This window comes from Corvus moneduloides, chromosome 5, assembly GCF_009650955.1.
Source record: "Corvus moneduloides isolate bCorMon1 chromosome 5, bCorMon1.pri, whole genome shotgun sequence".
NCBI lineage: Eukaryota > Metazoa > Chordata > Aves > Passeriformes > Corvidae > Corvus > Corvus moneduloides.
Window position 1 is genome coordinate 26,486,672 of NC_045480.1, and position 25,663 is coordinate 26,512,334.

A 25,663-nucleotide genomic window follows, 5' to 3' on the forward strand; every position below is an offset into this window, starting at 1 on the left:
CCATTACTAAGTTATCCTTTCACAGCTTTATAGGACACTTTCTTCACAACTAAATTATTTAGGAAAGAAAACTCTGCTTTATGAAAAAAAATTTACATTATTACCATCCACGATGTAGAAAATATGTTGACATGGGCATTTTTTCCTTGAAATTATTTAGTACTAAGTTTGAGTAAGCAACGCTATGGGATATCATACAAAGGATGGACTGATCAATTTTCACTATCCTCAACAACTTCTTGTATTTTTATTCATTCCTCTAGAGCTGAGTACTTGTAGCTTTTCTTATATCTCCCACACAAAAACTTTGCAATATTTATAAACTTGCACTGACTATTTTGCCTTCAGTTTATTCAGATCAAAAACCTCTATCATTTGTAATGTTCTTTGCTGCAAGACAATAAAGCTGAAAATTAGTTTGGGACACGGGAAAGGAAGGCACAAAAAACCCCCTGAAACATCAGTATTTTACATTAACCCTTAAAAGGGAGACAGCAGATTTACCCAGGTCCAGATTTCGTAGCTCAGGTCTATTTTTATTCTAAATGTATACAGCAGAGTGAAAATGGCAAACAATTTTCTCGTGACATCCAGCAGTTTTTGCCCTCTATGGTGCCGTCACCAGGACTTCAGGATGCTGCGAGGAGTTTGTAGCTGGCAGAGCAGATATGCTATATGCTTCACTTCCACATAGACCAAGGCTACTCCACCAGTACCCCACTGGCTGTGGCACTGGGTGGACATCTAGTAAAGCAGAGTCCTGCCTCAGCCTTTTTTCCAAAAATCCCCCACTGGTAAGAAGGGAAGAGAAACAGTAACACCCACTGACTAAAGAAACAGGCAAAGATGAGATTGGCAAAGGAAATGAGTGATGCTTGGGCAAAAGATTTTCCTGCTTCTCCCGGAAGCTGAAGATTTAGAGGGCTGGAAAAATAAAAGCTCTATTAAATCAGAGGTTGAAACCTAACTCTGGTTAAGGAATCCCTACAGCTCACTATCAAGTTAGGAGGACAATTGCTATTGTACACAAAACTGAAAATCTGAGAAAAACAATCAAATCCAAAGAAAAATATAAAAAGAAAAGAGGTCAACAGTGCCTGAGGGTACTTCTTTTTAACTACTGTAAAGCGGTCAACTTACTTCACTTTCTTCACAATTTGAACTTGTTTTCTCAAATGTTATAAAATCTCAGGTAAGCATGTGATATATTATACCAAAAATAAGCTCAATTTATTTCAGTATTCAAGACACTCTTTTGACATGGTCTACTAAAATACATATGAATTATGACTGCCTTTATGCAGAGGGAATGACTAATACTTCCTCAGTTATTTCTCTTTCCAAACACTCCAAGACCTTTTTTCCCTAAACAACTGCTTGTTCTCCACCTACTAAAGAACTACTTGTTCTCCACCTGCTAGACTGTGTGGAAGCTACACAGTAAGGAATACTTCAATAAACGAGAACTTCTGCTGAAGACAAAGCTGTGAAATTGACTCAGGTGATGAACTACTGGCCCCATCTCACATGCTGACTAAAGGATGTATTTACCCTCAAAATCTTTATTTTGAGGTAGTATTATAAGGTCACTTGATAAATGTTGCTTTTTCACACCTACTGAGCAACTGACCAGTCCCAACAGACAGAGCTCAGTAGGTGTGAAAAAGCAACATATATCTCTATCTAAACAATATATCTAAAGTTACAGGTCAGAACTGCCTTCCATGCATGAGGGAAACCCCAAGGCAGTGAGTGGGGAACAGAAAATATCCAAGTTCCCATTTGTCAAGTTTTCCCCCGTGTTGTTTTCACCAGGATACATCCCCTCTGCTACAAAACAAGCACAAGAGATTGAACACAAAATGAACAACCATTTACATTTCAGCTGAGATGCTGTACTACTGTTCCCATGCATGGCAAAGTACTGGTGTTGGCAAGGTCAGTGTTCTTATCTCGTGATTCCAGACTCTCTTACCCTGTTATGTTGGATAGGTGTGCTTATTTTGGCTGGGGTAGAGTTAACTTTCTTCACAGTGGCTAGTATGGCGCTGTGTTTTGAAACCGTGTTGATCACAGTGTTGATAGTATAGAGATGGTTTTGTTATTGCTGACCTGTGTTTGCACAGAGCCAGGGCCTTTCCTGCTTTTTGTACTGCCACGCTGGCAAGGAGGCTGGGGATGCATAGGAAATTAGGAGGAGACACAGCTGGGACAGGTGACCCCAGCTGACCAAAGGGATATTCCAGACCATGTGACATCATGCTCTGTATATAAAGTGGGGGGAAGAAGGAGGAAGGGGAGACGTTTGGAGTTAAGGTGCTTGTCTTCCCAAGAAACTGTTTTGTATGATGTAGACCTGCTTTCCTGGGGATGGCTGAACACCTGTCCACCCACAGAAGCAGTGAAAGAAATCCTTGCTTTTACCTGCCTTTCAGCCACTTACTAATAGAGTCTCCACACACATGACTAAAAAGCCAGGCTGTGACCTTGAAGAATTTCTTCTTCACATACAGTGCATCCTAAGCAGCAAAGAATACCAAAGGACTTGAGCTTCACTCATGTTAATATATACATATTAATTCAGGGGAAAAGTTTCCCACTGAATCTGAAAATAAACACAATTGAGGCAATGCTGTTGTCTCATGTTTTCCCTTTCCTCTGGCTAATGCAATGTAGTGAGCATCTCTAGCAAAGCAGCTTGTTATCTCTGCTGTCCTTGATGTCAGATCTCAGATGTTGAGGCGTTTCAACTGTTGTGAGCTAAAACAGGGAATGAGAACACTTGTCAGGTGTCACAAGACATTTATGGTCTTAAGGAACACCATTCAGCTTAAACTCTTTCAGACATCAGCCAATGCAGCTATTAACGCTTGATGGTATCTTACTCCACTCTGCTTATCTATGGTGAGACACAAGGATATTAGATAACCAGTCAAACATCATCAGAACTTGGGCTGCCATGATCCAGTCCCATTGAGGTCAAAATTACAAGTAGTAAAGTTAAGGCACTGCAAAGGTAAGATAAGACAGTTCTTTATGGGTAGGTCTCAGGTTTTCATGGGGAGTGCCTGCATCACACTGACTTTCAGAGTTAGTTTCAGTTTAAGAGATCCAGAAAAGTAACTAAACCAAATAGAGGGAGTTTTGCTGCTTGCCTATGACTTTTATTTTTTTTCATCGAAAAGCTGTAATCCCCTTCATGGTTGGAGAGAGTGCCTTGGTGAGAAGAGAAAGCTGTTGTGGTGGCAAAGAGGCTGTCTGCAGCCCTTGACACAGAACGATGGCCCTCCTCTCACACTCCACAGCCTTTCACCTTGTCATTCTCCCAAACACCCTGCTGATAAAACAGACCCTCACAGTTCATCTGACACACTGGAGCTGTAAATTGTCTCCTTCCAACAACCAAACCTGCTATATTCAAGGATCACTGAGGATGATCCCTGACGCCAGCCTGCAGCTTTGAGGAGATGCTCCTCATGGTTGACCATGACAAAGCCAACTGAAAGAGTCCAGCCAGCCATGGTCTGAATGAAACAGCTGTCTGAAGGGAAAGCAAAACCACATGTGGCTACACAACTAAACCTGCAACAGATTATTTGTAAGCAAGCTGAACTCAAGTTGCACTGGCAGTTTTGAACCAGTCACCCTTAATACTGGAGTGTTAGATCTCTTTATGTTAAAAAATACTATTTTAAGCGTCTTTTCTGGATACAGATTAGGTAGAAATTTTAATTTCAAAAGATCCCAAAGTATACTTAAGATTACCAGTTTAGAGGATCTCCCATGGGACAGAAAAAGGCCCATTCAGCTCAACTCACTTTGCACGTTAAGACCACATCCCTTGAACTGGGTCACACAAGGTGGGAGAGTCCCCACTCTTTTCCTCCTCCCCCCATGGCACTGGGAATTGATGTGGTTTGCAACTTCAGCTGGAAAGACATGCTCATAATAGGGGAGGCGAGGCAGGGAAAACACACACAATTATTCTTTCTGCTAGGATATAGAGCTTGCCCTGTGATATAGGACATCCTGTAATTCACAGGACAAGTAGCAACCTTGAATATATTAATGTATGTATTGTAATTATCTCACCTACCCTGTAAGCTAGCACAGCAAATCTGACAAGATTTGTGCACAGGACTGTCTGGGACAGATTTACAATGTTCAGCTAAAATGAAAGGGTAGCTATCACCTGGGTCTGATGGTGAGTTTTGTGGCTATCCTGTGGAGGGGGAAAAAAAAAAAAAACAAACCAACCAAGAAAGCCTTTTTTTGTTTCATAAACATAAATGGTCAGGAGTTTGTCCCAATCTAGTGTACAGTGCACACTCACTGGAAGGGCAGGGTCCCAGTGCCCTGCCCAGACCCTCTTTCATAAGGAAGAATCCTGCTTCCTTTACTATCCAAAGCCATGTTTTTCTGTCCCACATTCAAGTGAAAACAAGGCCTAGATCTTACAAGTTAACAGATCACAGCTTGTAATAGGCATAAGGGCTGAATAAACCCCTCCTCAGAGGAAAATCAGCTGTGACCTGCTTGAGCCTACATGAAGTTATATCCTCTGTGTGGCAAACTGATACCCATTCACATATCTGCTGATAAGAGAAATGGAAATGAGGAAAAGCAGGAGTGCCAAGAAAGCTTTTGCTTAGGTCCCATATACCTCAGCACACTACATTTTTTTTTCCCTTTTTCCTGCATTTGTTTAATGTTGCACAGGATTTTTACCTGAAGAGCTGAAACAGAGTAGCCCAGCTGGCAGCCTGGTGCTTTGCCGCAGAAGAGGAGCTGTGACTGCAAACATGGCCAAACACTTCTCCTTCCCGTCATCAAAAGCTGAGTCTCACAGCTGGCCTCAGGAGATGGGGAACAGCTCTTGTCCATCAGCTGTCAGCCAGGCTCAGACTCTCCCAGAGCAACTCCCCTCTCCACAGCAGGCTCCTGAAAACCGCATCTCCTGCCCACGAAGGCAAGACCACACCACGCTAAGCGTGAGCTTTACTGAACTGCCCAGAATACAGGACAGTCATGCAACCAAGAGGTGTCTTTTCAGCAATGTCATTTTCCTCCTAAATGTTTGGGTGTTGTCAAAACCAAAGACAACTTCTAGGTGATGTCATTCTTCCTAAGAAAGGTAAACCCTGCCCATGATGGACAGACCTACTCTCAGGAGACTTCTATAATTCTTCCCAAGATTTCATGACCCCATATGAACACAGTGGCCACTTCACAGTACTTGCAAGAAATGGCTCTCTTCATCCCACCTCCATGCCCAGGAAGTGCAAAAACCTGCTGCCCTCCCCACAAAGCACCTTCTACAAGGAGACTCATCTTCACACGGGTAAGTAGTTGCCTATCTGTTTTTCAAGGATTTATCTCACATGGTGTTTTCCTTGACTCTGAATCACAGCTGGTGCAGCTGAGCCAGGGCAGGGGATGACTGAGACCTGCCAGTGCTGTAATGGCCACGGGGCAGTGCTCAATCACAAGCCTCTGTTCCCCAGTTCCTCTTCTGCCACACCAGACAAAGAGCATATGTGTCCACCCAAACACTAGTGTCCCTCACTTGCACACCGCTTTCTTTCCTAACGCCCTTTCCTTTAGAAAAACAGACCAGAAACAGCAGAATGCTCCTCTGCCTGAGGGCTGGCAGAGAAAACTGGTGATTTGCTGCTAGAAGTCAACCCCTCCATTAACAAAAATACATTTTTTGAGACCTGATTGACCATTTGTTAAAACACAGGTACAGTTTCACAGGTTTCTGGAGAGTTCTGTCCCATTATATCAGTAACACCTTTAATGCCTAGTGCTAGCATGAGGCCCTGGCCAGGAGAATTAGGGTAAATTGGGCTGATCCCTTTGCAGGAAGGAGCAGGATGCAGCCAGTGTAGTGAGTCTTTCCTTGCATTCTGCATAATGGCAAAAGCGGTGGGTACCAGCAGGTCATTTAATGAACTTCATCACTCTAATTTCCACAGTGCAACAACTGACTGGCCATTGCTGACATTTTCTAGACAAAGTATTGGCAATTCTGTGCAAATAGATGCATCTATATAATAATAAAAATATATGTAGCACAAATACAAAAATATATGATAGATGTCCTACAGGAACACATATATAATTAGAAATATAATAAAAGTCCACCACCTCAGGCTTTCTTCACCATGCCAACCTGTACTCCGCTCTGAGTACTGTTTTCCATATTTTTCAGTTTTTATAGTGGTATTTCCTTATACTATTTCTGCAGGAGAATCATTGTAGACTGCTACAACCGATTCTTTGGCATGCACAAACCCGCCTTTTTCAAAGAACAGTTCCAAGTTCAGCAGTGAAAAGGTAATAAGTTACTGAAAAAAAGTCAAACCAAGCTAAAGTAGAAAAACATCTTAGACATCAGGGCCTTTAAACAAAGGCTAAAGCCTATTTTCCATGACCTTTGCATTGACAGCAGGCAGCACAGACTTCTATTGTCCAAGAAACAGAAAATGTTTTGCATATTTGAGGTATAAATATTTGTATGAAACTTACACTATCCTGCACCTGATCTTGTGTATCCAGTTTATAAGTTAACACAACACAGAGGGAATTAAATCTACAACAGGTTGCACCTATATTTGGTGGAGGGGAAGACTTTTCTTGATGCTTCCAAGTAATTCTATGAAATTAACCACTTCCCAGTTATTTTAACCTTATTACAGGATATCACATATCATGGCATTTCTGAATACAATATTGTTTCAGGGCAAGATGAAAAAATATGGAGCTAATATTGTTTTATCAACTCTATTATTTTTCTCTCTTTTTATCCACTGTAGGCAGTCAGCATAGTAGATACACTACAATGCCAAATCCACAATGCCTACAACTAAAAATTAAAATGTGATTTAACTTAGGACATAGTTCAAGCTGCCTCACAGTCAATGGGTTTAGAAGATTTCAAAGACTTTAAAAATTCTATATTAACATTTAAAAAACAAAGGTGGTACTTCTATAAATTTTGAACGGCTAATAAAAGTAGGTGTAGCAGTTGATAACTAGAGTTGCCCCAAGACAGAGGTGTAACTGCCAGTATGTTTTTGATTTCTGCACCTATGAGATCATCTTATCAAAACAAAAAAGGTGCCAAACACAATCACACTGCTCTGCTTTCAGTGGTTTCAGCAGACAAACTCACATAGAAATCAACCATTTGGTTCCAAACAATCATAATATTCACTTAGAAATTTAGAGGAACTTAAAAGGCACGCTTTCATTAAGAACTAAATGCAGAGATAAATGTGATGATTTCATGATAAATGTATTTCACAATAAATGAAACATAAAATAAACCCCAGAGAAACATAAAGAATATCAGAGGAGAGTCTGACAGCAAATGGGCTCTTTCCTGCTGTAGTCCCCATACAAACCACAACCATCAAATGGCTTTGAGTAACTCCCTGTCTGAGAGCTACCTCCCAACCTACAAGAGCAGTACCCAGCAAACAAGACCAGGACACCTAAAGGGCCTCCTCTGCACAAGTGACATGATCGGAGCAGCACAGCTGGTGTGTCTGAAAGAAAGCAAAGCATGTGCTTTCTGATGTCCCAAAATACTCTAAACATTTATATAACAGCAGTAAGTAATAACCCATCTTCCAGTCTCTGAAGAGTTTTGAGAAATTGAAGAAGACTTCACCTTCTATCAAAGGTGAGACAGTCAGATAATGTATCAGAAACACGTACTCTAAAATGAAAACATATGCTCCAGAAGCAAGTACTCGCAAGACACCTTTTCCTTGCATTTCTACTACAATCAGTTTTTCCATCTATAGAAGCTACAGTCTCATGTATTTGACTCATAAAACAACCCTAAGTATTTCAGATTAGCATCTGCCATTTCAAGCAGGGAGCTCATGGCCATGCCTGTACTAAAAGCTCCGTTTACAGCTCAAATATTTACCCGTTCCAACTTAGAGGGGCGCAGAAAGGAAGCCTGTGGAAAAGCACCACGCAAGTCTCCTCACCTATTGCACAAGCAGCAGGTGTGCTCTATCTCTGCACGAGGCTGTGTGAGAGCATTCACTGCCAAGAAAGGGTAACCCGATGTGCGACAGAAAGCAGGAGGAATTATTAGCATGACTGAACTCACACAGAAGGCAGTTTTTGCCTTGACACGAGGTGAAACAGTCTTAGCAAAGCACAGTGGTTACAGGGATGTAAGACCCAGAGACGAAAGTCATATAAACAAGAAAATACTCAGCAATGTTGGCTTTCAAACTGATTTGGCAGCCTGGGTCACAACCCTTATATTACACAGATGAGAGCAATTTTAAGCAAAGGTTTAAAAGACAGCTTTTGTCATTGCTCCCGCTTACAGCTGCCGTGACACCTGTCCGCCGAGGCAGCAGCCCCTCCGCTCTGGCGGCGCTGCCACGTTCGGACTCGCGAACCGCAGGGGGTCCCCGTGCGCGGCAGCCCCGGACAGTCCCCGCGGCGGGGCGCGGGCCCGGCTGCCTGCGCTGGGGCAGCCCCGGCCGGCCGCGGCCGCAAGGAACCGCCCCGCTCCCAGCGGGACAGCCCCGCTGCTCGGCAGCCCCGGCTCTGCCTTACCTGGGAGTCCCGGGCGCCGTCGCGGAAGGAGCCCTGGCGCCGGCGGCGTGGAGGGAGGCGGAAGGACAGAGGGAGGGAGAGAGGCACCGCACTGCCTCGCTCCGGCCCACGAAGGCACCTCCTCCACCTCCTCCTCCTTCTCCTCCTCCTCCCGCCGAGCGCGGCTCCCCGCGGAGGAAGCGGCGGGGGCGGCCGCTGCGCGGGGCTGACGCGCTGTCCAGGCGCCCTCCGCGCTCGGGGCGGGTGCGGCACGGCGAGAAGCTGAACTGAGGGGTCCCCCACCCACCAGACCTGCCGGGTGCTGCCTGGAAGCCTGTCCCTGAAGTACAAGGAAAATTACGTAACTTCGGAGCAGGTTGCAAACTCTCCCCCAAAATCCAGGTTCTTGGTCCCAGCTAGCTTTAAATTGTGTGAAAGCTGTGCTTTGGGTACAACATTTCTCGTACCAAACCAGGGTGGGAATGAATACTCGCAGGGCTCCGGGCTGGGCCGTAGGGTGGCGGTGGGCACAGCAGCCCCCCATCCTGAATGGGCTGTGCACTCCGAGGCTGCTCCTCTTTAATGTCCGTCGTGGATCTGCTCATGTCCGAGTGACCCCCGGGTTTACAGAGCCTTCCTTCATAATTAACCGTGCGTAACAGTCACATCCAGCCACCCCAAACCTACAGCCAGAATAACTGGTGGCTTTTTGCGCCCCTCAGGTGCCTGCATTGAACTTCAGAGTTCAGGGTCTGTACTGAGATGGTGCGCAGGCTCTTTTCTTTACCTTCTTTCCTTCTCTTAGCCCAATCTGACCTATAGAAACTGTCACTGCAAAACCCCATTGAAAGAAAAAGATCTTGTTAAGTTCAGTGGAAACACATCTCTCACATTTCAGTCAGTCTAGAGGAAAGCAAGTAGGGTCTATGCTGTTTGCAAGAGATTTGTTTTGTTGCGATTAGCGTGTAATAGCTGTATCAACACAGATGTCTTTCAGTTCAGCTCAGAGGAAATGACTTACAAAGTCTTTGTTTTCACTTGAGGAATTTCCTCCAACTTATTTTGGCGCTGTGGCCATGTCTTCCATGTCACACTACTGCTGAGGCCTGGGAGTCACAGGGCAGAATGCCTAGTGTGTGGGGCCTCTCTGTTATAAACACGTGGGCAGTCTCATGCAGCCACTTTATGATGACCAGTACCACCAGCCCATCTCACCACTCTCCCCTCCCTCCATATCCACACATTTGTGGTCGCACACACTCAGGCATCCATGCAGACATCCTTACTCACTGCCACTGATGTGGTCACTTTTGCAAAACAGGCAAGTATTGCTTCATTTTTCAAGCAATGGCAGCTACAGCTTCCTTCACCTCCTCTGCTGCTGCTGTGGCACAGGGAAAGGCCAGTAAAAATGAACAGTTGCTTAAAGGAGGAACCTGAAATAGCTTTGCTCCATACAGTGCACTTTCTGAGCTCTAGAAAGAAGTGTTGTCTAGCGGAGAACTTGATTATGTGTTATGCTACCCTGTGACTTAACCAGCAGCAGCTGCATTACTCCTGAGGCTTCATTCCAGAGCTGCAGCAGAAGCAAAGGGACAGCACGGCACATCTCTGTGGTTCAAAGCATGTGGCCATTTCCATGCTGAAGTTGTTCTTACAACTACTGATCAGGGGTTAACTACTTTGATGTTGATGGATCAGCTAACAGAGCATTTGTGGTGGACATGTGGATCACAGATCTGCTTGCAAACTTTATGGAATTTGTAGTTCTCAGTTCTAAAAATGCTCTGTCTTCCCTTCTTGTGTTCTTCTACCACAATGGCAGACAAAGGACATCATCAGGATGGTGGAATGTAAGCAACTACAGGATGACACTGCTTCTGAGGATTTTGCTCTACTACAAAGGAAGGAGTAGTGGTGAAGACTTCTTGTGGCAAACTCTCAAGGAGGAAGTCTCCATTTTGGGAGAGACTGAGGCTTATGAAACTTCAGGACCACATGTAGTGTAAAGTACCAAAGAGAGAAAGAGAAATACACAAGCTGGATGGCAACTTTAGTAAAGCATCTTTTCTAGCAGTTTTTCACCTATTGATGCTTCATCATCTCATGGTTCATACCAGTTCTCTCTTTGAAGCCAGTGTTGTTCTTTTGCGTAGGCTTCTGGGTTCAAAAAGCCACTCTGCAATATTTTTGGCCAGAGAGAGGCATCTCTACCAGTCCCTTGATCAGAGAGAGGCTCTTCCTCTTTTTCCTTTTCATGCCTGTCTAATTCTCTCTATCCCTTCATTTCTCAAAAGGATTCTGACAATTTTGCTGCCGAGCATTTTCTTTGTTTATTTCTATTTGCTCACTCACTGTGGGCAGAGATAATAGACAAGAGTTTTTCTCACTCTTAAGAGAGAACCCTGTGAATGAGAGAAAAATTGCTGTCATTCTTCATTATCTGGTTTCCCTATCAGCAAATGTGTTTTCCTTTCTCTAGAGCTTTGGCCCAGTTTTGAGAGATTTTGGGAGTGGTAATTCCATTGTACCACTGAAAGTAACTAAACAGTCGAGTGTAATAGAGACCTACCATAAAGCACTCTTTCTTGCAGTCAATATTGTTGTTTTGAAGGTGGATGGAGAACCCAGCAAAATATGGCCACAGAGGCAGTATTTGAATATAGCTTGGTTAGGAGAAGAGAAACCAGGTGGCAAAGAGGCCATGGGTCCTCTGGCAGACCAATTTTCAAAGTGGGCTATGGATTGCTGGTGGACACTTTGAGCATTTCTTGGGGAGATTTTGACCAAGGACGTTAAGTGGGTGCATCCTGATATAATATTTCATTACACAATCACGGTGTTTCCTCTGCCTCCTTTTCCACTCATCTGGTTCCTCATTCTGGAAGGGTAAAGTTTATTAAATGATCAGTTCTTCAGTCTTTTCCTTCAGATATTTCAAAGAAACCCTTACGCTTTCTTTTTCTCCATATAGTTTTGAAGCTTACTCTGAGGAAGCATTTGATATATTAATGGGACTTTCTGTGGCATCTATCATTACAAATGACTGGAATGGATCATCTCCAGCTTATAAGAGAGATGGTGTAAAAGGGGTATGATAAAGGTCCATGAAATCTGGAATGGAATGGAATGGATGAATTGGAATCTGCTATTCCCTGTCTCTTCTGATTCAAGACCTACAGGCTCTCCATGAAGCCAGTAAGAGCTAAATTGAAGTAAAAAAAACCTGACATGGTTCACCATGCAGCAGCTGGAAGATGTGGGGAATCTTTTGATTTTCAAATGATGTTATAGATGAAACAGATCAGATGGATTTCAACACAGACACCTTTTGAGACAGAGCCTTGAGGAATATGTGCATGAAGGTGTTAAAAAGGCTTGCTCTGTTCTTGTTTATCCCTGGTCATCCATTCGTGCTCACTATAGAAGGCAAGATGCTGGGCTGGATGGATACCACCTTTCACAAATATAAAAAAATAAATGTAATTTTAGAACAGACCTGTGAGTTATTGCTCCAATACTTACTGCCTGTCCACAAGCCATCACAGTAACTCAACAAGGTCATCCTAGCACTTTCTCTGTCTTGCACAGCCCATGACCTATTTCTCAGTCTTCCACTTTCTCTGTTCCTCCAAAGCCTTTACTGATGCAATAGATTGAAATTTATGAAAAGTAGGGAGCACAATAGAAGCAGCTGGATCTCCCACCAAGGCCCTTACGCAGCTGTGACATGTAGGCGGCACCACGTGTCTTTCAGGGAATAGACATGTCTTATACAGGGACAGATGTATTTGCCAGTGCCGACTACAAAACTCATAAGTGCTGTGTTTCCGTGAGTATCTGAGTATATCTCCAATATAGCTCTGCTTTGGAATATATTTTTTATTGGCAAGTCCCATCTCCATGATCAATGAAATAATCTGCAAGGATGTATGTCATGTGGCCTACTGTTTGAGGGAACATCTGAATATCTTTTGTTTAATCATTTAATCCCATCATGCTCTGAGGACCCAGTGGTCATGAAGTGATCTGGGCCCACTATCACCAAACATGCCAGACACCTGCATAACAGCCACGTATTTGGGAAATCCTCTTCCTAGCTCTGAGGACAAGCAAACTGCTGTCTGCTACTGAATGTTACTTTTATCTACTTTTACCTACTCTACTCCTTAAGCAATTCAAACAGTTGAACAATTCCTATCCCTCTGCTTCCTCTTTGCAGGCACCATATTTCCTCTACCGCTATAACAACAAATAGCTTTCTGTCCACGGGGCTAGAATACAAAGATGTTCCATGTCCTCTTATTTTAAAGAAAGGGACATTTATTTGGAAAAAATAAAATAAAACAAAACCTTCTTTTCTGAACTCTTTATAATTAGGTTATTGTAAGAAGAAAAGTTGCTTTCAGCCTCAGGTCTGGCTACCCTTCCACTGACACAAAGAATGGGTTCCCCAGCACATCAGTGGGGTAGGTAGCTGTAGTGGTGGGCTACATACTGAATTTGACTGCATGAGACCCCTGTGGGCTCTTTGCTCTGAGAGCAGACTATATATTTAAAATACAGAAGTACCTATTGTAATCAGTACCGATTGTAATACAACCTATTGTAATTGCAAGATGCTAGCAAGCAAATTCTTAGAAAGTTCACTGGCTGGAGGAAGCCCTAAAAGACAGGCTTTTCTTTAGTGATCTCTGGGAACAGTATGCTCCAATGGAAGGCTGAAAAAAGAGAGACTGAAGAGGAGAAAACTCTTAAGTCTTACCACCCCCTATTAATGGAGTAAGAACAGGGTAATTGGGCTATCATCAGACATGGCATCCTTTCATTGCAATGGCCAGATCAGGTTAAGTATAGGTCTCTCCAAAGCCATGGAAGGCTCTCCTGTCACTATTGCTTCTTTCTTCTAGAATCCTTCTGAATCCTTGCAGATTAGGGTTTCTCTTTGGTACAGTCCATGACAGATAATTCAGAGAAAAAGACAATGTAAACATTGCCTATATTCTGGGACAAATTTTAAGAGATCTGAAAATTTAAGGGAAAAAAAGAGCATTCCTGTATCATTAACATGTGTCTGTAGGAGAACAAAAAATAGAAATGTGAGCTAGTAGGCCAGTTCAATGGACACTTACCATTCACTATTTAAATATTGTTCATTTTCATAGTCATAGTGAAATAGTCATATTTCATAGTAATTTTTATTTTCATATCATGGTCATTTTCATTTTCATTTCATAGCCATTTTCATAGTCAAACATGGACAGGATAGTCGAATAGCAAAAAATACAAACAAAAAAAGAGAAATCTTGTCTCCTTAAGCCATTCTTAGATAGCCTCTGATGGCATAATTTTTAGCAGCTTTTACCTCCTTCCTACTTTCAAGCCCACTCTTGCCAGTTCAATGCCAGCCACCGGGTTGCACTTTGTTGCAGTAAATGTGAGGATGTATCCTGGCTGTACCACGGTTTTGAGGAGACATACATTGTGTCAAGAAGAAAAAAGAATCATATCAACATGGCAACAGATTGGGACATTGGTGCAGGGTACTATCAACTGTGCTATGTCTGGTAAAATGTGTCTGTTACAGACAAATGCCACCCTAGCGAAAGGTACTTGCCTGATGAGGTTATGGAACAGATCATGTTGAATGCAGTACAGGGCAACCAGGGGATCATGTCCAGCCAGCACAGGTATAGGAAGGGCAGGTCCTGCCCAGCCAACCTGATCTCCTTTTATGACCAGGTGACCCACCTGGTGGATGAGAAAGGCTGTGGATGTTTCTGCCTGGACTTCAGCAAAGCCTTTGGTACTGTGTCCCACGGCATCCTCCAGGAAAAGCAGGCAGCTGACAGCTTGGATGGGTGCACTCTTCGCTGAGTCAAAAACTGCATGGACGGCTGGACCCAGAGAGTGAATGGTCTCACATCCAGCTAGTGGCTCATCCCTGGTGTTCTCCAGGGCTCAATATTGGGCCCAATTCTGTTCCATATCTATATGAGTGATCTGGATGAGGGGATCAAGTGCACCTTCAGTGAATTCGTGGACGACACCAGGCTAGGTGGCACTTGATCTGCTGAAGGGCAGAACGGTTCTGCAGAGGGATCTGGACAGGCTGGAACAATGGGCCAAGACCAGTAGTGTGAGAGGTTCAACAAGGCCAGGTGCTGGGATCAGCACTTGGGTCACAACAACCCCCTGCAGTGCTACAGGCAGGGGAAGAGTGGCTGGAAAGATGCTCTGTGGAAAGGGACCTGGGGGTGCTGGTCAACAGCGGCTGAACATGAGCCAGGTGTGCCCAGGTGGCCAAGAAGGCCAATGGCATCCTGGCCTGTATCAGCAATAGTGTGGACCAGGGCAGTGATTGTCCCCCTGTAATCGGCACTGGTGAGGCTGCACCTCAAATCGTGTGTTCAGTTCGGGCCCCTCACTGGAAGAAGGACATTGAGGTACTGCAACGAGTCCAGAGAAGGGTAACAAAGCTGGTGAAGGGTTGGGAGCACAAGTCCTATGAGGAGTGTCTGAGGGAGCTGGGGGTGTTTAGCCTAGGGAAAAGGAGGCTCAGGGTGGACCTCATTGCTCTTTACAACTACTTGGAAGGAAGCTGTAGACAGGTAGGGATTGGTTTTTTATCCTAGGCAACAAGTGGCAGAACAAGAGGACATAGCCTCAAGTTATGCCAGAGGAGGTTCAGGCTGGACATTAGGAGGAATTTTGTCACTGAAAGGGTGGTCAGTCATTGGAATGGGCTGTCCAGGTAGGAGGTGGAGTCACCATCCCTGGAGGTGTTCAAGAAACGACTGTATGTGGCACTTGGTGCTATGGTCTAATTGACAAGGTGGTGGTTGGTCAAAGATTGGACTTGACGATCCCAGAGGTCTTTTCCAACCTAAAAGTTCTGTGATTCTGTGATTTACAAGATATCATAGTCACAACTGGAAGGTACAGTCAAAATACCAAGGAGTTTTGAAAGCACACTGGAATACAGGGAATCTGGGTTTTTACCCAGTGCTTTAGAATATTGTAGCATTTTTCATTATAAACATTGCCCAGCACAACATGGAAGATCTGTGCACAAGCTGTGGTGATAATCTAGATTTATGGAGCAGCACTTATTCATATGTATCACTTGTCCTTTTCTTGATCACCATCTCTGAAAAGTCGCCTCTAGGAACTTAACTTTCTAGACTAGGAAGTTAGTGTTTCCAAGTGGGAGGATGTAGCTGCTACTGCTGGGCAGCTGGGAAGGGGCAAACCATGACCTACCATGGTGATAACCTTCACTGATCTAGCTGGATTAATCTTCTTGTGGATGCGGGGTGATTTCCACCATGATGACTTTTTATCCTTTCAGTGTGAGCTGTTGTCAGCTGATGCCAGGTTTTCCTTCGGCATGCAGCTATGTAACCTGACATTTTGGGATTTTCGTATCCACAGTCTAGGCAGGAGTCAGAAATGAATGCTAACTCCGTGCAGGAAAGACAAACTGTGGAAATAGTTTATCAAACAGTCAGGTTATTGAAATACCAGGAGTAAAACTCAGAAGACTTCGCAGGGAACACTAATAGAGTTATTGATTTAATGAACAAAAGGTAAAAGAAGTACGTATCAGGCTAAATTAGCCTTCAAAAATCCATGCATACACCTCTCTAAAGCTAGCAGACCCATAAACTTGCAAAAGAGTTTATGAAACTTCTTTAATAAGTGGTGGGCCTGCTGGAATGTTTGGTAAAATCATATAACCACACACATTTGTTAAACCTTCCTTTCCTCTTTCTCTGTACTATGGTGTAATGCTGCAGTGCAACTTGCCACAAACAAGGGAGTTAGTTGTTAAAAACAGGTCTCTGTCTTCAGCACAGTGCAGCCTGATTTGAGTGGTGGCTTAATGTGCTAATGTAATAACATGACAGGAAAGTAATGTGAATATGTAACATGGAAAAGAACATAAAGAATCTTCATTCATTTGCACATTTTACCTGATATCCAGGGTCAGCTAAGGAGCACACTGAAATTCTTTGCCAGTACTGGTACAAAGAACAACAGCTTTTCTCAAAATTTTCTTGCCAAAATGCTTACGAGAAAGGAAGAAGACTTTAAGTCCCTTGCCTCATGTGTTTCTTTGTTCTAGTACCCAGGCCTGTCACTCATAGGAGATGGCTGTGCCATGACTACGAGTGGGCTGACGCATTACTATCTACCCTCACATTTGGCTTGCAAACAATACCAGGAACTGAGCCCATAGAAAATATCCCACTCTTGCCAGCCTGCCACATTGTTTGAGCTGGGAAATTGAGACAAACTGCTACATTCTCAGTTAAAAATAAGAGGCCTTTTAATTTTCCCTCTACTCTGAACTTTCCACTAAGGGTTGACTTTTGTCATTTTGGCGCATCTTCTGATGTCTGAATATAGCTTAGCTTTTATGTAGGGCTTTCTGTACTTCAAGAATTGTGCAGCAGTGGAACAGGTTCAGACCTGTTAATAAAGGAAGTGCAAAATGTTTCTTACTGAGCCAGACACCAGAGTCCTACCATGCCCTAATGTGCAGGCTTGGTTGTGATGGGGGCAATATGCCTCAGCCCAAAACAGTTCCCTTCTCCTGGAGGAAGCCTAAATGTGACTCATATTTAGCCCTAGATCACCCCTGACTTCAGCCACCTGGGCTGAATCTGTCCCATATATTCTTTTGATTTTGCATCCTCCATAAATCCCTTACAACAAGTGACTCAGCCTTTCCACCAAGCAACAAAGGCATTTAGAAGGTCACAGCTCACTCCAAAGATTGTTTCAAGCTGAAAATGATAAAATCAGTTAAACTGCATGTGTACAAAGTACAATACTGCAAAGGGCCAGGGATTTTTACAGAGAAGGATTCATACAGACGGTAACTTCTAATAAAATGTACATATTCTGCTGTGCTTATTATTGTCAAGCCATCAATAAATAGATTTTCCATTATGGTAACTACATGTTCAGATATTATTTCTCCTTTTTAATTTTGAGAGGAAATATAATTGTTTTAAAGTATTAAAAATTTTATATTCTACCTAGCAAAAAGGTAGAATAGTTCTATTGCTATTTTACTTGACATATGGTAATACCTCACCTTAAAATTTTGATTGAAGTCAAAAACATATATATACATATATATACAGAGAAATACGTCAGTGAACACTTGCAACGTAGTATGTGTACTGACACTCATAATTATTACATGCATTAACAAAACCCAACACTGAATCTTGTAATTTTGCAGCTTACCTGAATTACAAAGGGGCCTGAGGGATCCCGATGCTACAAGCTTTTAATTCCCACTGATAATAGGAATAAATAGGGAGTATGAGATCAGTTTTTGGTTATAGCAAACCATCAGTGTATTGCTTGTTAATGTATTGTTTGCACTGGGAATGTTCAGACTGTGTAGAATTGCAACTTGAATGTGGAGGAAGCTGGGAAACATGTTCGTGGAGCACTGTTCTTTGACTTGCACAGTTCTTCCTCCCCAGTGTTTACTCTTGTTGCTCTCTGAAACCACATCTGGTTTCATCTGGTCGAGCCAAACAAGACACCTCTGACCTACACTGAAGGTATCACTGTTTCCTTGGCCATTTTAAGGTTTCTCTCCTAACCTTCTCTGACTGTGTATTAATCTTTCTTCACTGTGACAGACATGTTCTGAGTACTCTCCATAAGGTCTCAGCTTAAACAGTTGCATAAACACTTCCAGCCAGGGTTTTCTCTTCATTTTTATTCAGCAGCTAATGAACCTGTAGTTTCTGGAGAAATTCCTCCCAGTCTTTTAAGTACCTTATCTTTGTTGCTTTAGACTTCTGTTAATTGAGACTTGTTTTACAGCAGTTCAGATATTTTCTTTTGGTCACAAGTGTATTTCATTAAATATTTCTTTTCTTTGGACATAACCATTAACAGAAGTGATAAATACAGTCAGTCCCTAATCCAGTTATACAAATCATCCCCTATAGCCAGAGCAGTTTCCTCTAAGTACAGTAATTGCTGTTGTTCTTTGGCTGGTTTCTTTTGATTCATTAAGTCTTGATATCCACGGACAGAAGACCCTCTTACTAAATAAAGTTAGAAAGTGGTATGTTTATTCAGGCACTGGTGGGTGGCATGGGAGTAGCGTCCTAAAGACATGCCAGGGAAGTACAAGGTTCTTCGTTCTCTATTTCTTACTCAAAGTTTTACATCTTCTACATATGTATGACCCCAGCACCTCCCATCCTCCGCTTTGTATTAAAATGAGATCATCAGTCTTTCGTGCATGCGCAGTTTCTCTCTTGAATTGGGTCAGTGGTCCTGAAAGATGAAGTCAGGAATATCTTCCTCACACTGACCTTTTTACCTTCTTACTGTTGGCAGGCCTTCATGACCTCTTGGTGCAGCTCAAGATCTCCTACTTTTGATTAATTATTACGAAACCCAGATGCTGTTCTTGGTTCTATTAGTTTCAATTTGTTTTGATGACAGTTCATTTATTCTGTTTCCTTCTATAAACAAAACTTAAAACAAAAATATAATGGCAAATAATACATCACTTAGCTCTAGCTTAGGCATCTAATAATCATTAACTTATCTTTTGTTTTCTACTTTGTATCTTAATCAAACAAATTTCTTCTAACTCTTAGCTAAAATTTTAACCTTTTAAAACCATGACTCATTTTCATCTGATTTTCCTGCATTATCGCACTGATTTCCATATAACACCATGTCAGTCATTTTACTGAAATCTATATGGATTTACTTGACTGCAATTTAATTTTCTAAAAACACTGTGTATTTTAGCAAAGAAAAATACCAAGTTGATTTGTCACAATCTATCTTTGGTAACTATGTCTCCAATTTTTATCTACTTTCATATCCGTTTCTTTCACAAAATGTTGAGTCCTTGTAGACAACTGAAATCACCATAATGCACTTTTGTGCATACTTTTTTCCCTAAATACTGCTACTTTATTTTTTATTCTTTTAATCATATGGTATTGTTGTCTGTTTTGGTAAAAACCTTACTACTGGATTTATTATCTCTGCTACTGGGCCTCCTTGACAAGTGAGTTCTTTAGCCTTCAGTTTCACCTTGCACACAACAATTTCTCTTTCCACACCCATTCTCATGAACATCTTTGGGTTTACCTCTGTGTACTGCGACATTATAATTACTCATGCTGAGCCAAACAGTCAGGTAGCTTGGGGTGGGACCTTGATTACCTTTAATTGCAACCACATCCGTGATTTATAAGGCATCCACTCCTTTTTTGTTGTTTATATGGCTGAGGTACATTTTACTATTTGCTTAAATTTCTTTTGCAGCCTCTTCCTAAGCTTCACTTTTGACATTTTCACATGCCTTTTGTATGGCAAGACATTTTTTCATTTTCTGTTCCTTGTAGACTCACTCTTTACTTTATAAAGTTCAGGGTTTCTCAGTTAATTACTATTCCATAATTTTTCCCTTTGGGATACATGGTGAAGATAATTTCTGGAGCACTTTAGGCTTAAAGAAATGCCAGTTGCCTTCCACAGTTATCTGACTAAACCATTCTGGCTCATTATGTGCTGATACTTCAAATCAACTGAGTAGCACCAAGATTTTTAAAATAATATTTCAGCTAGTTATAGTCTGCAGAGCTTGACTTCCCCTTGAGTAGTTCTATTAGGTGTACTAGTGACAAATGAAGCACTTTAAAAACAAAAGCTGGATGACTGCTCCAAACAAAGATCCTAAAATCTAAAGGGGATGATAACAGAAACAGAGGAAATACAAAGCAGAAGTATGAATAATGACACATACCATTTTATCAGGTTGGTTTTTCTAATGTTTAATAGTCTCTAAAATGTCTGTAAAATAAAGCAAAATCACATGAAAATAAATAAGATTAGTTGTACTGTATATTTTGAAGGATGATCTTGCTGTTGTAGTCATTACTGAAAAAGAAAAAATCCCAGTCTGCTTGGTGAATATTGTGATAATATTAGAAGGGAAGCAAATAATTCAATAGGAAAATAATGGAATACATTTGTCCTGGGTTTTTTTACGTCAAATTGTTTATCAAGATCCACCTGCAACTGGGCAGGTGAATCTCTGTATCAAGCCTACTGACTTCTAGGGAGTGACTTGTCCTATCAAGATCAGAGTATTTTCCTTTGACTTTGCTAAGAGCCAGTATGAGAGGGCCATTTGCCTGCAAGCCCTTCCAGGGGGTCTCCTGCCCACCCTTCCTGCACAGCCTGCTCTTGTATTCCACTGTGATTTCTAAACAATATTTTCCCAATTTGCCTCTCATTCACAAACTCTATATCCTTGCAGAAGGAAATCTAATGATGGTTCTTCTTGTGAACTTCAGCAAAAAGGTATGCACTTAATTAGCCCCTGAGAAACACACTCTGGCAAACAAATGAATTTTAATTTTCTTTTAGTTTCCCTGCAGGGGCTTTCCTTTTGCTTGTCCTTGCTGACAGAGGCCACAGTGGCTAATTCAGCTTCTCCCCGAGTTTAGCTGGCTTATTTGAGCAGCAGGACACCACAGAGGGAATGTTTTACTCAGTCCTATGAATTATTTGTCATTTTACCACTGTTGGGTAAAATCAGCCCTCATTTGATATATTAAAAAATTACCATATAAGAATCCAAAAGGAAAAAATCATGACACTGTGATAAATAACACTGGTCTTGAAGAAAAGAAGATCAGTAAGTGTTGGGACTGGTTGCACCGTAGGATTTACTTCATGGCATCCTCCAAATACTTCTTCCACAGTGGAATGTGCAGGGGGTCCTCTCCAAGTGCTCCCAAAATGTGGGCAGGAAAATATTAGTGCAGAGGCCAGAGCACACACATTACCTGTGCTACCTCCCCACTGCACAGGCATGGCAAGAGCCATGTCCCACTAAAAACTCTCCACACAAATTTGTACCCTCCCTGAGCCACCTCCTCAGGATGTGAGCCCTGAGCCACCAAAGCCGTGAGCGAGGTCTCTTGACCTCAAGTCCTCTGAAAGAGGGTGGCAAGAGTTCTGTGCACCATCTTCTCCCTGGGAACGCTCTGTAACGTGCTCAATTCCGACTCAGGCACAACATGGTGTCACTAGATGGCGATGGATACCTTCGATACTGTGCAAAATAGACAAACACTTTCTCAAAAGAGAACAGGGAAGGGAAGAAAAAAAAAAAAAAAAGAGCAAAAGTTGCATTACGGTGTAGTTTTTAATAATACAGTGATATGCCACTTCTCAAATAACATATTCTCGTTTTCTCTCCAGACCGAGTACCAAAGTAATATCTCAAGCTTCTTTGGTAATTCTTTTGTTTGCATACAGTATTTTGGTTACTCATGGTCACACATCTTCCTTTCTTGATTGCAAATCTTAATTACTTTTGTCAGTATTAGCATACTGTCTTCAGAGAGAAGCAGAGCCTTGTTAAACACAAGCCATTAATAAATCAACTGAGCATAAACCTAATTTAATTGCAAAGTTTTGTCTATGCAATCTGTATAGCCTCTCTCTCCTATTCAGCAATAAATTTTTCTGTAAATATATGCAAAAAGACATTTAAAACATACTAGCTTTTCCAGTGTGCAGCATTTCAAACTTTCAACACATTTGAAAGTTGCTGACTCTCCAATTACTTTGCTTTCTGAAGAATTGGTGCATTTTCCTGCTAAATAAAGTGCAGAGGGACAACTGTTTTAAAAACTTCTTGAGTGTAATGAAGCTTTTTCCTTCCAGCATTGGCTTGTTAATAAAAGCATGTTGGGAGAGTTCTCAGCAAATTTAGGAACTTTTTTTTGAATGATAGAACAGATTGCTTCATAAGGGTGGAGACATGTAAGGTTTCACTTAATGTTACCCAACTGATTAAAATCACTGCACTCTCAAATGAACATAAATCATTAATCTTCTTGACAACAGAAAATCCTTTCCCAATGTTTTAAGACACTTCAATGTCACCACAGCATTTTAAGTATGTTGAGCTCAGCAGTTTTCTAAAGAGCAACTAAGTTATTTCCAAGTGATTGATAAACATGAAATACTGGTAGCTAACTCCATGACACAACTGAATTTACTCTTTTCTTTTCTTTCTTTTCTTTTTTTTTTTTCTTTTTCTTTTCTTTTTCTTTTCTTTTCTTTTCTTTTCTTTTCTTTTCTTTTCTTTTCTTTTCTTTTCTTTTCTTTTCTTTTCTTTTCTTTTCTTTTCTCTTCTTTTCTCTTCTCTTTTTTCTTTTCTTTTCTCTTTTCTTTTCCTTTTTTTCTTTTCCTTCTTCCCATCTTCCCTTCCCTGCCCTTCCCTTCCCTCACCTTTTCTTTCTTTCTTCTCCTAACTTCTTCTCAAAATACAGTGTAAGCCAGACTAAAAAATTCCAGTCAATGCCTTAGAAAGTGCCTTGTTGTGTCTGAGTAAGTTAAATTTGGCTAAGTTTAACATTGCTTAGTTAAAGTTTGTCAAGTGCCTTATTTTGTCTAGATGTTGTTTTAAAATTTGCCAAATACCTTACTCTACCCTTAATCTTCTAAAGTTTGTAAATGAAAGTTTTTTTGTTGTTGAACTTGCTGATATTTTTGTTGTTTCTGCCATGCATCGCCCAGAGTGAATCAAACAACCTTCCCCTAAATTCACTGTACCAAGGCATAACAGGTGTCTGCAGTGATCCAGGCCCAAAAAGAGCACGAAGTCTAACTGGGGGTCAGTGCCTAATACAGTACCCCAGAGGTCAGAGCTGCATCCAGTCCTGTTCAATGTCTTCACTAATGACCTGGATGATGGGGCCAAGTGTACCCTCAGCAACTTTGCTGATGACATTATCCTGGGAGGAGCAGCTGATACACCAGAGGGTCATGCTGCCATCCAGAGGGTCCTCAGCTGGCTGGAGAACTTTATGAGCTTCATCCAGGAGAAGTGCAAAGTCCTGCAGCTGGGGAGGAACAATCCCCTGCACCAGTATCTGCTGAGGGCCACCCAGCTGGAGAACAGCTTGGCAGAGAAGGGACTGAGGGTCCTGGTGGACACCAAGTCGGAGATGAGCCAGCTACAAGTTCTTGCTGTGAAGAAGGCGAGTGGTATCCTGGTCTCTTTCAGACAAAGTATTGCCAGCAGGCTGAGTGATGATTATTCCCTCCTACTCAGGAGGCCACATCCGGAGTCCTGCGTCCAGTTCTGGGCTCCCCAGTACAAGGGAGAACCAGACATTGCAGAGAGAGTCCAGCAAAGGGCAACAAAAATGAAGGGACTGGAGCCTTTCTTTTATCAAGAAATGCTGAGAGCTCGGTAGGTAGGGAAGAAGTGGATCTTGCCAAGTGCATACAAATGCCTGAAGGGCGTGTGCCAAGAGGAGAGAGCCAGCTTTTTTCCAGTGACAGGACCAGAGGCAGTGGGCACAAACTGAAACACAGGAGGCTCCACAAGAACATCAGGAAACAATTTTTTTTACCCTGAGGCTGACTGTGCACTGGCACATGATGCCCAGCAAGGTTGTGGAGTCTCCATGCTTGGAGATAGGCAAAAGCCATCTGGACACAGTCAGACAGGTGGCTTTGCTTGAGCAGGAGGCTTAAACCAGATGACCTCCAAGTCCCTTCCAACCTCAGCCACTCTGCAATTTTGTGATATGAAATATTTATTCCAATGCTCAACTGTGATGATAATACTTGAAAAGGATCATCAGTAAACTAATTATAAAAAACTAAAAAGGTTGATGTGCATACTGTTCATACACTTTCTAGCCACATGGTATACCATGAATATCAGACTGATTAGGAATCTGATTGTCCAGTATTCTAGAATTGCTCTGGCTCCAGAGCACAAAATACATATTTAAAGATGGTTGTGGTCAAAATGTTAACATCTTTTTTTTCTGTGCAGAAAAAGAACAGGCACATAAATTCATGCCAAGGAGCTACATTTTCTACTTGATGATACCAAAGATAGATGTACTTTCAACAGCAGAACCTAGCTGGAATTTTGCCTGCCCTTCAGGCAGGCTTGTAACTTGATAAGGAGACCGATGTACTGATTGTGGGTCTCGCCTCCATGACATCGTCAGCAGAAAATACCTTTTAAAAATTATTTATAAAGACTTTTAAAGTGTATTTATGCACACCTCACTGCTGTTTACAGTTTTTAGGGGATGGGTACTGAGACACTGAGTGCATTTCTGAGTTTCCAAAGTCCAATCTAAAGGGCTAAACATGTGTCTCACCACTGATGAGCCCAATATACTCAGAGATATCTTTTACAAATAACTGAAGTTACAATGTTGGTTCTTTAGTAGAACCAGTCGAACAGTTCTGACTTTAATCCTGAAAGGGACATACTATGACAGGAACATGCTTCTTCCACTCTGTATTCAATGTCAGCTCACAGTATATATTGTAATGATAAACAATACTTTATATTTTGTCAAATGTTTAGCTAAACACTGCCTAACACAAACATGTGTAGGCCTGTTGAACACCTCCTTTGAGAAGTCTGGCAGGCAACAACCCTTCTGCAAGAGAATAAACAAAGCTGCTTAAAAACCAGTCCGGTTCTCCAGGCATCAAGTTAAGTATTTGCAACAAATGTTAACTTCCCACCATGCATCTGCCCATCTTCACGTACTATTCCCCCTGAGGAATTGTCCTCCCAGGTAACAAGTGAAATCAAGGTTTCAAAGTCAGATTCTAAAAGTTTTGACAGATGTAAAGACAACAATTCAGCAAATCACAGCTGTGATAAACTAACCATAGGGCTGTCCATGCTAGAGAGCTCAAAGGTCAGCAAAACAAGGCTCCTGGTGGCCTTTTTCTAGGAACCACTTGTCAGAAGGATGTGCATTGAATTATCTGAGTGACACGAGAGCCTTGCTCAGACTTTCTTTCCTTAGGAGAGAGTGCTCCTCATTTCCTCTCACCTCATGAGTTTAGAACCTGCCCCAAGTCAGACAAAAGAAGTACCATGCATGTCCTGAGATCTCAAAAATAGTGCTGTGGAAAGGCTGCTTTTCACCTCCCTCTCTGAGGAAAGGGAAAAGACAGTGGGTGCAATCACAGCTGTTCACAAAAAGCTCTGCAACAGAACTAATTTCATGTGCAGAGGAAT

General features: G+C 42.1%; 1 protein-coding gene across 1 annotated transcript in view; it reads right to left on the minus strand.

Annotated features, from left to right (window-relative positions):
• TEC (tec protein tyrosine kinase) overlaps positions 1-8,685 on the minus strand; it is a 46,567-nt gene extending 37,882 nt beyond the window's left edge. The window contains exon 1 of the mRNA XM_032108957.1: positions 8,593-8,685. The gene's annotated coding sequence lies outside the window, so the exon portion shown is untranslated. The remainder of the gene's footprint in view (positions 1-8,592) is intronic.
• Positions 8,686-25,663: the final 16,978 nt, after the last annotated feature.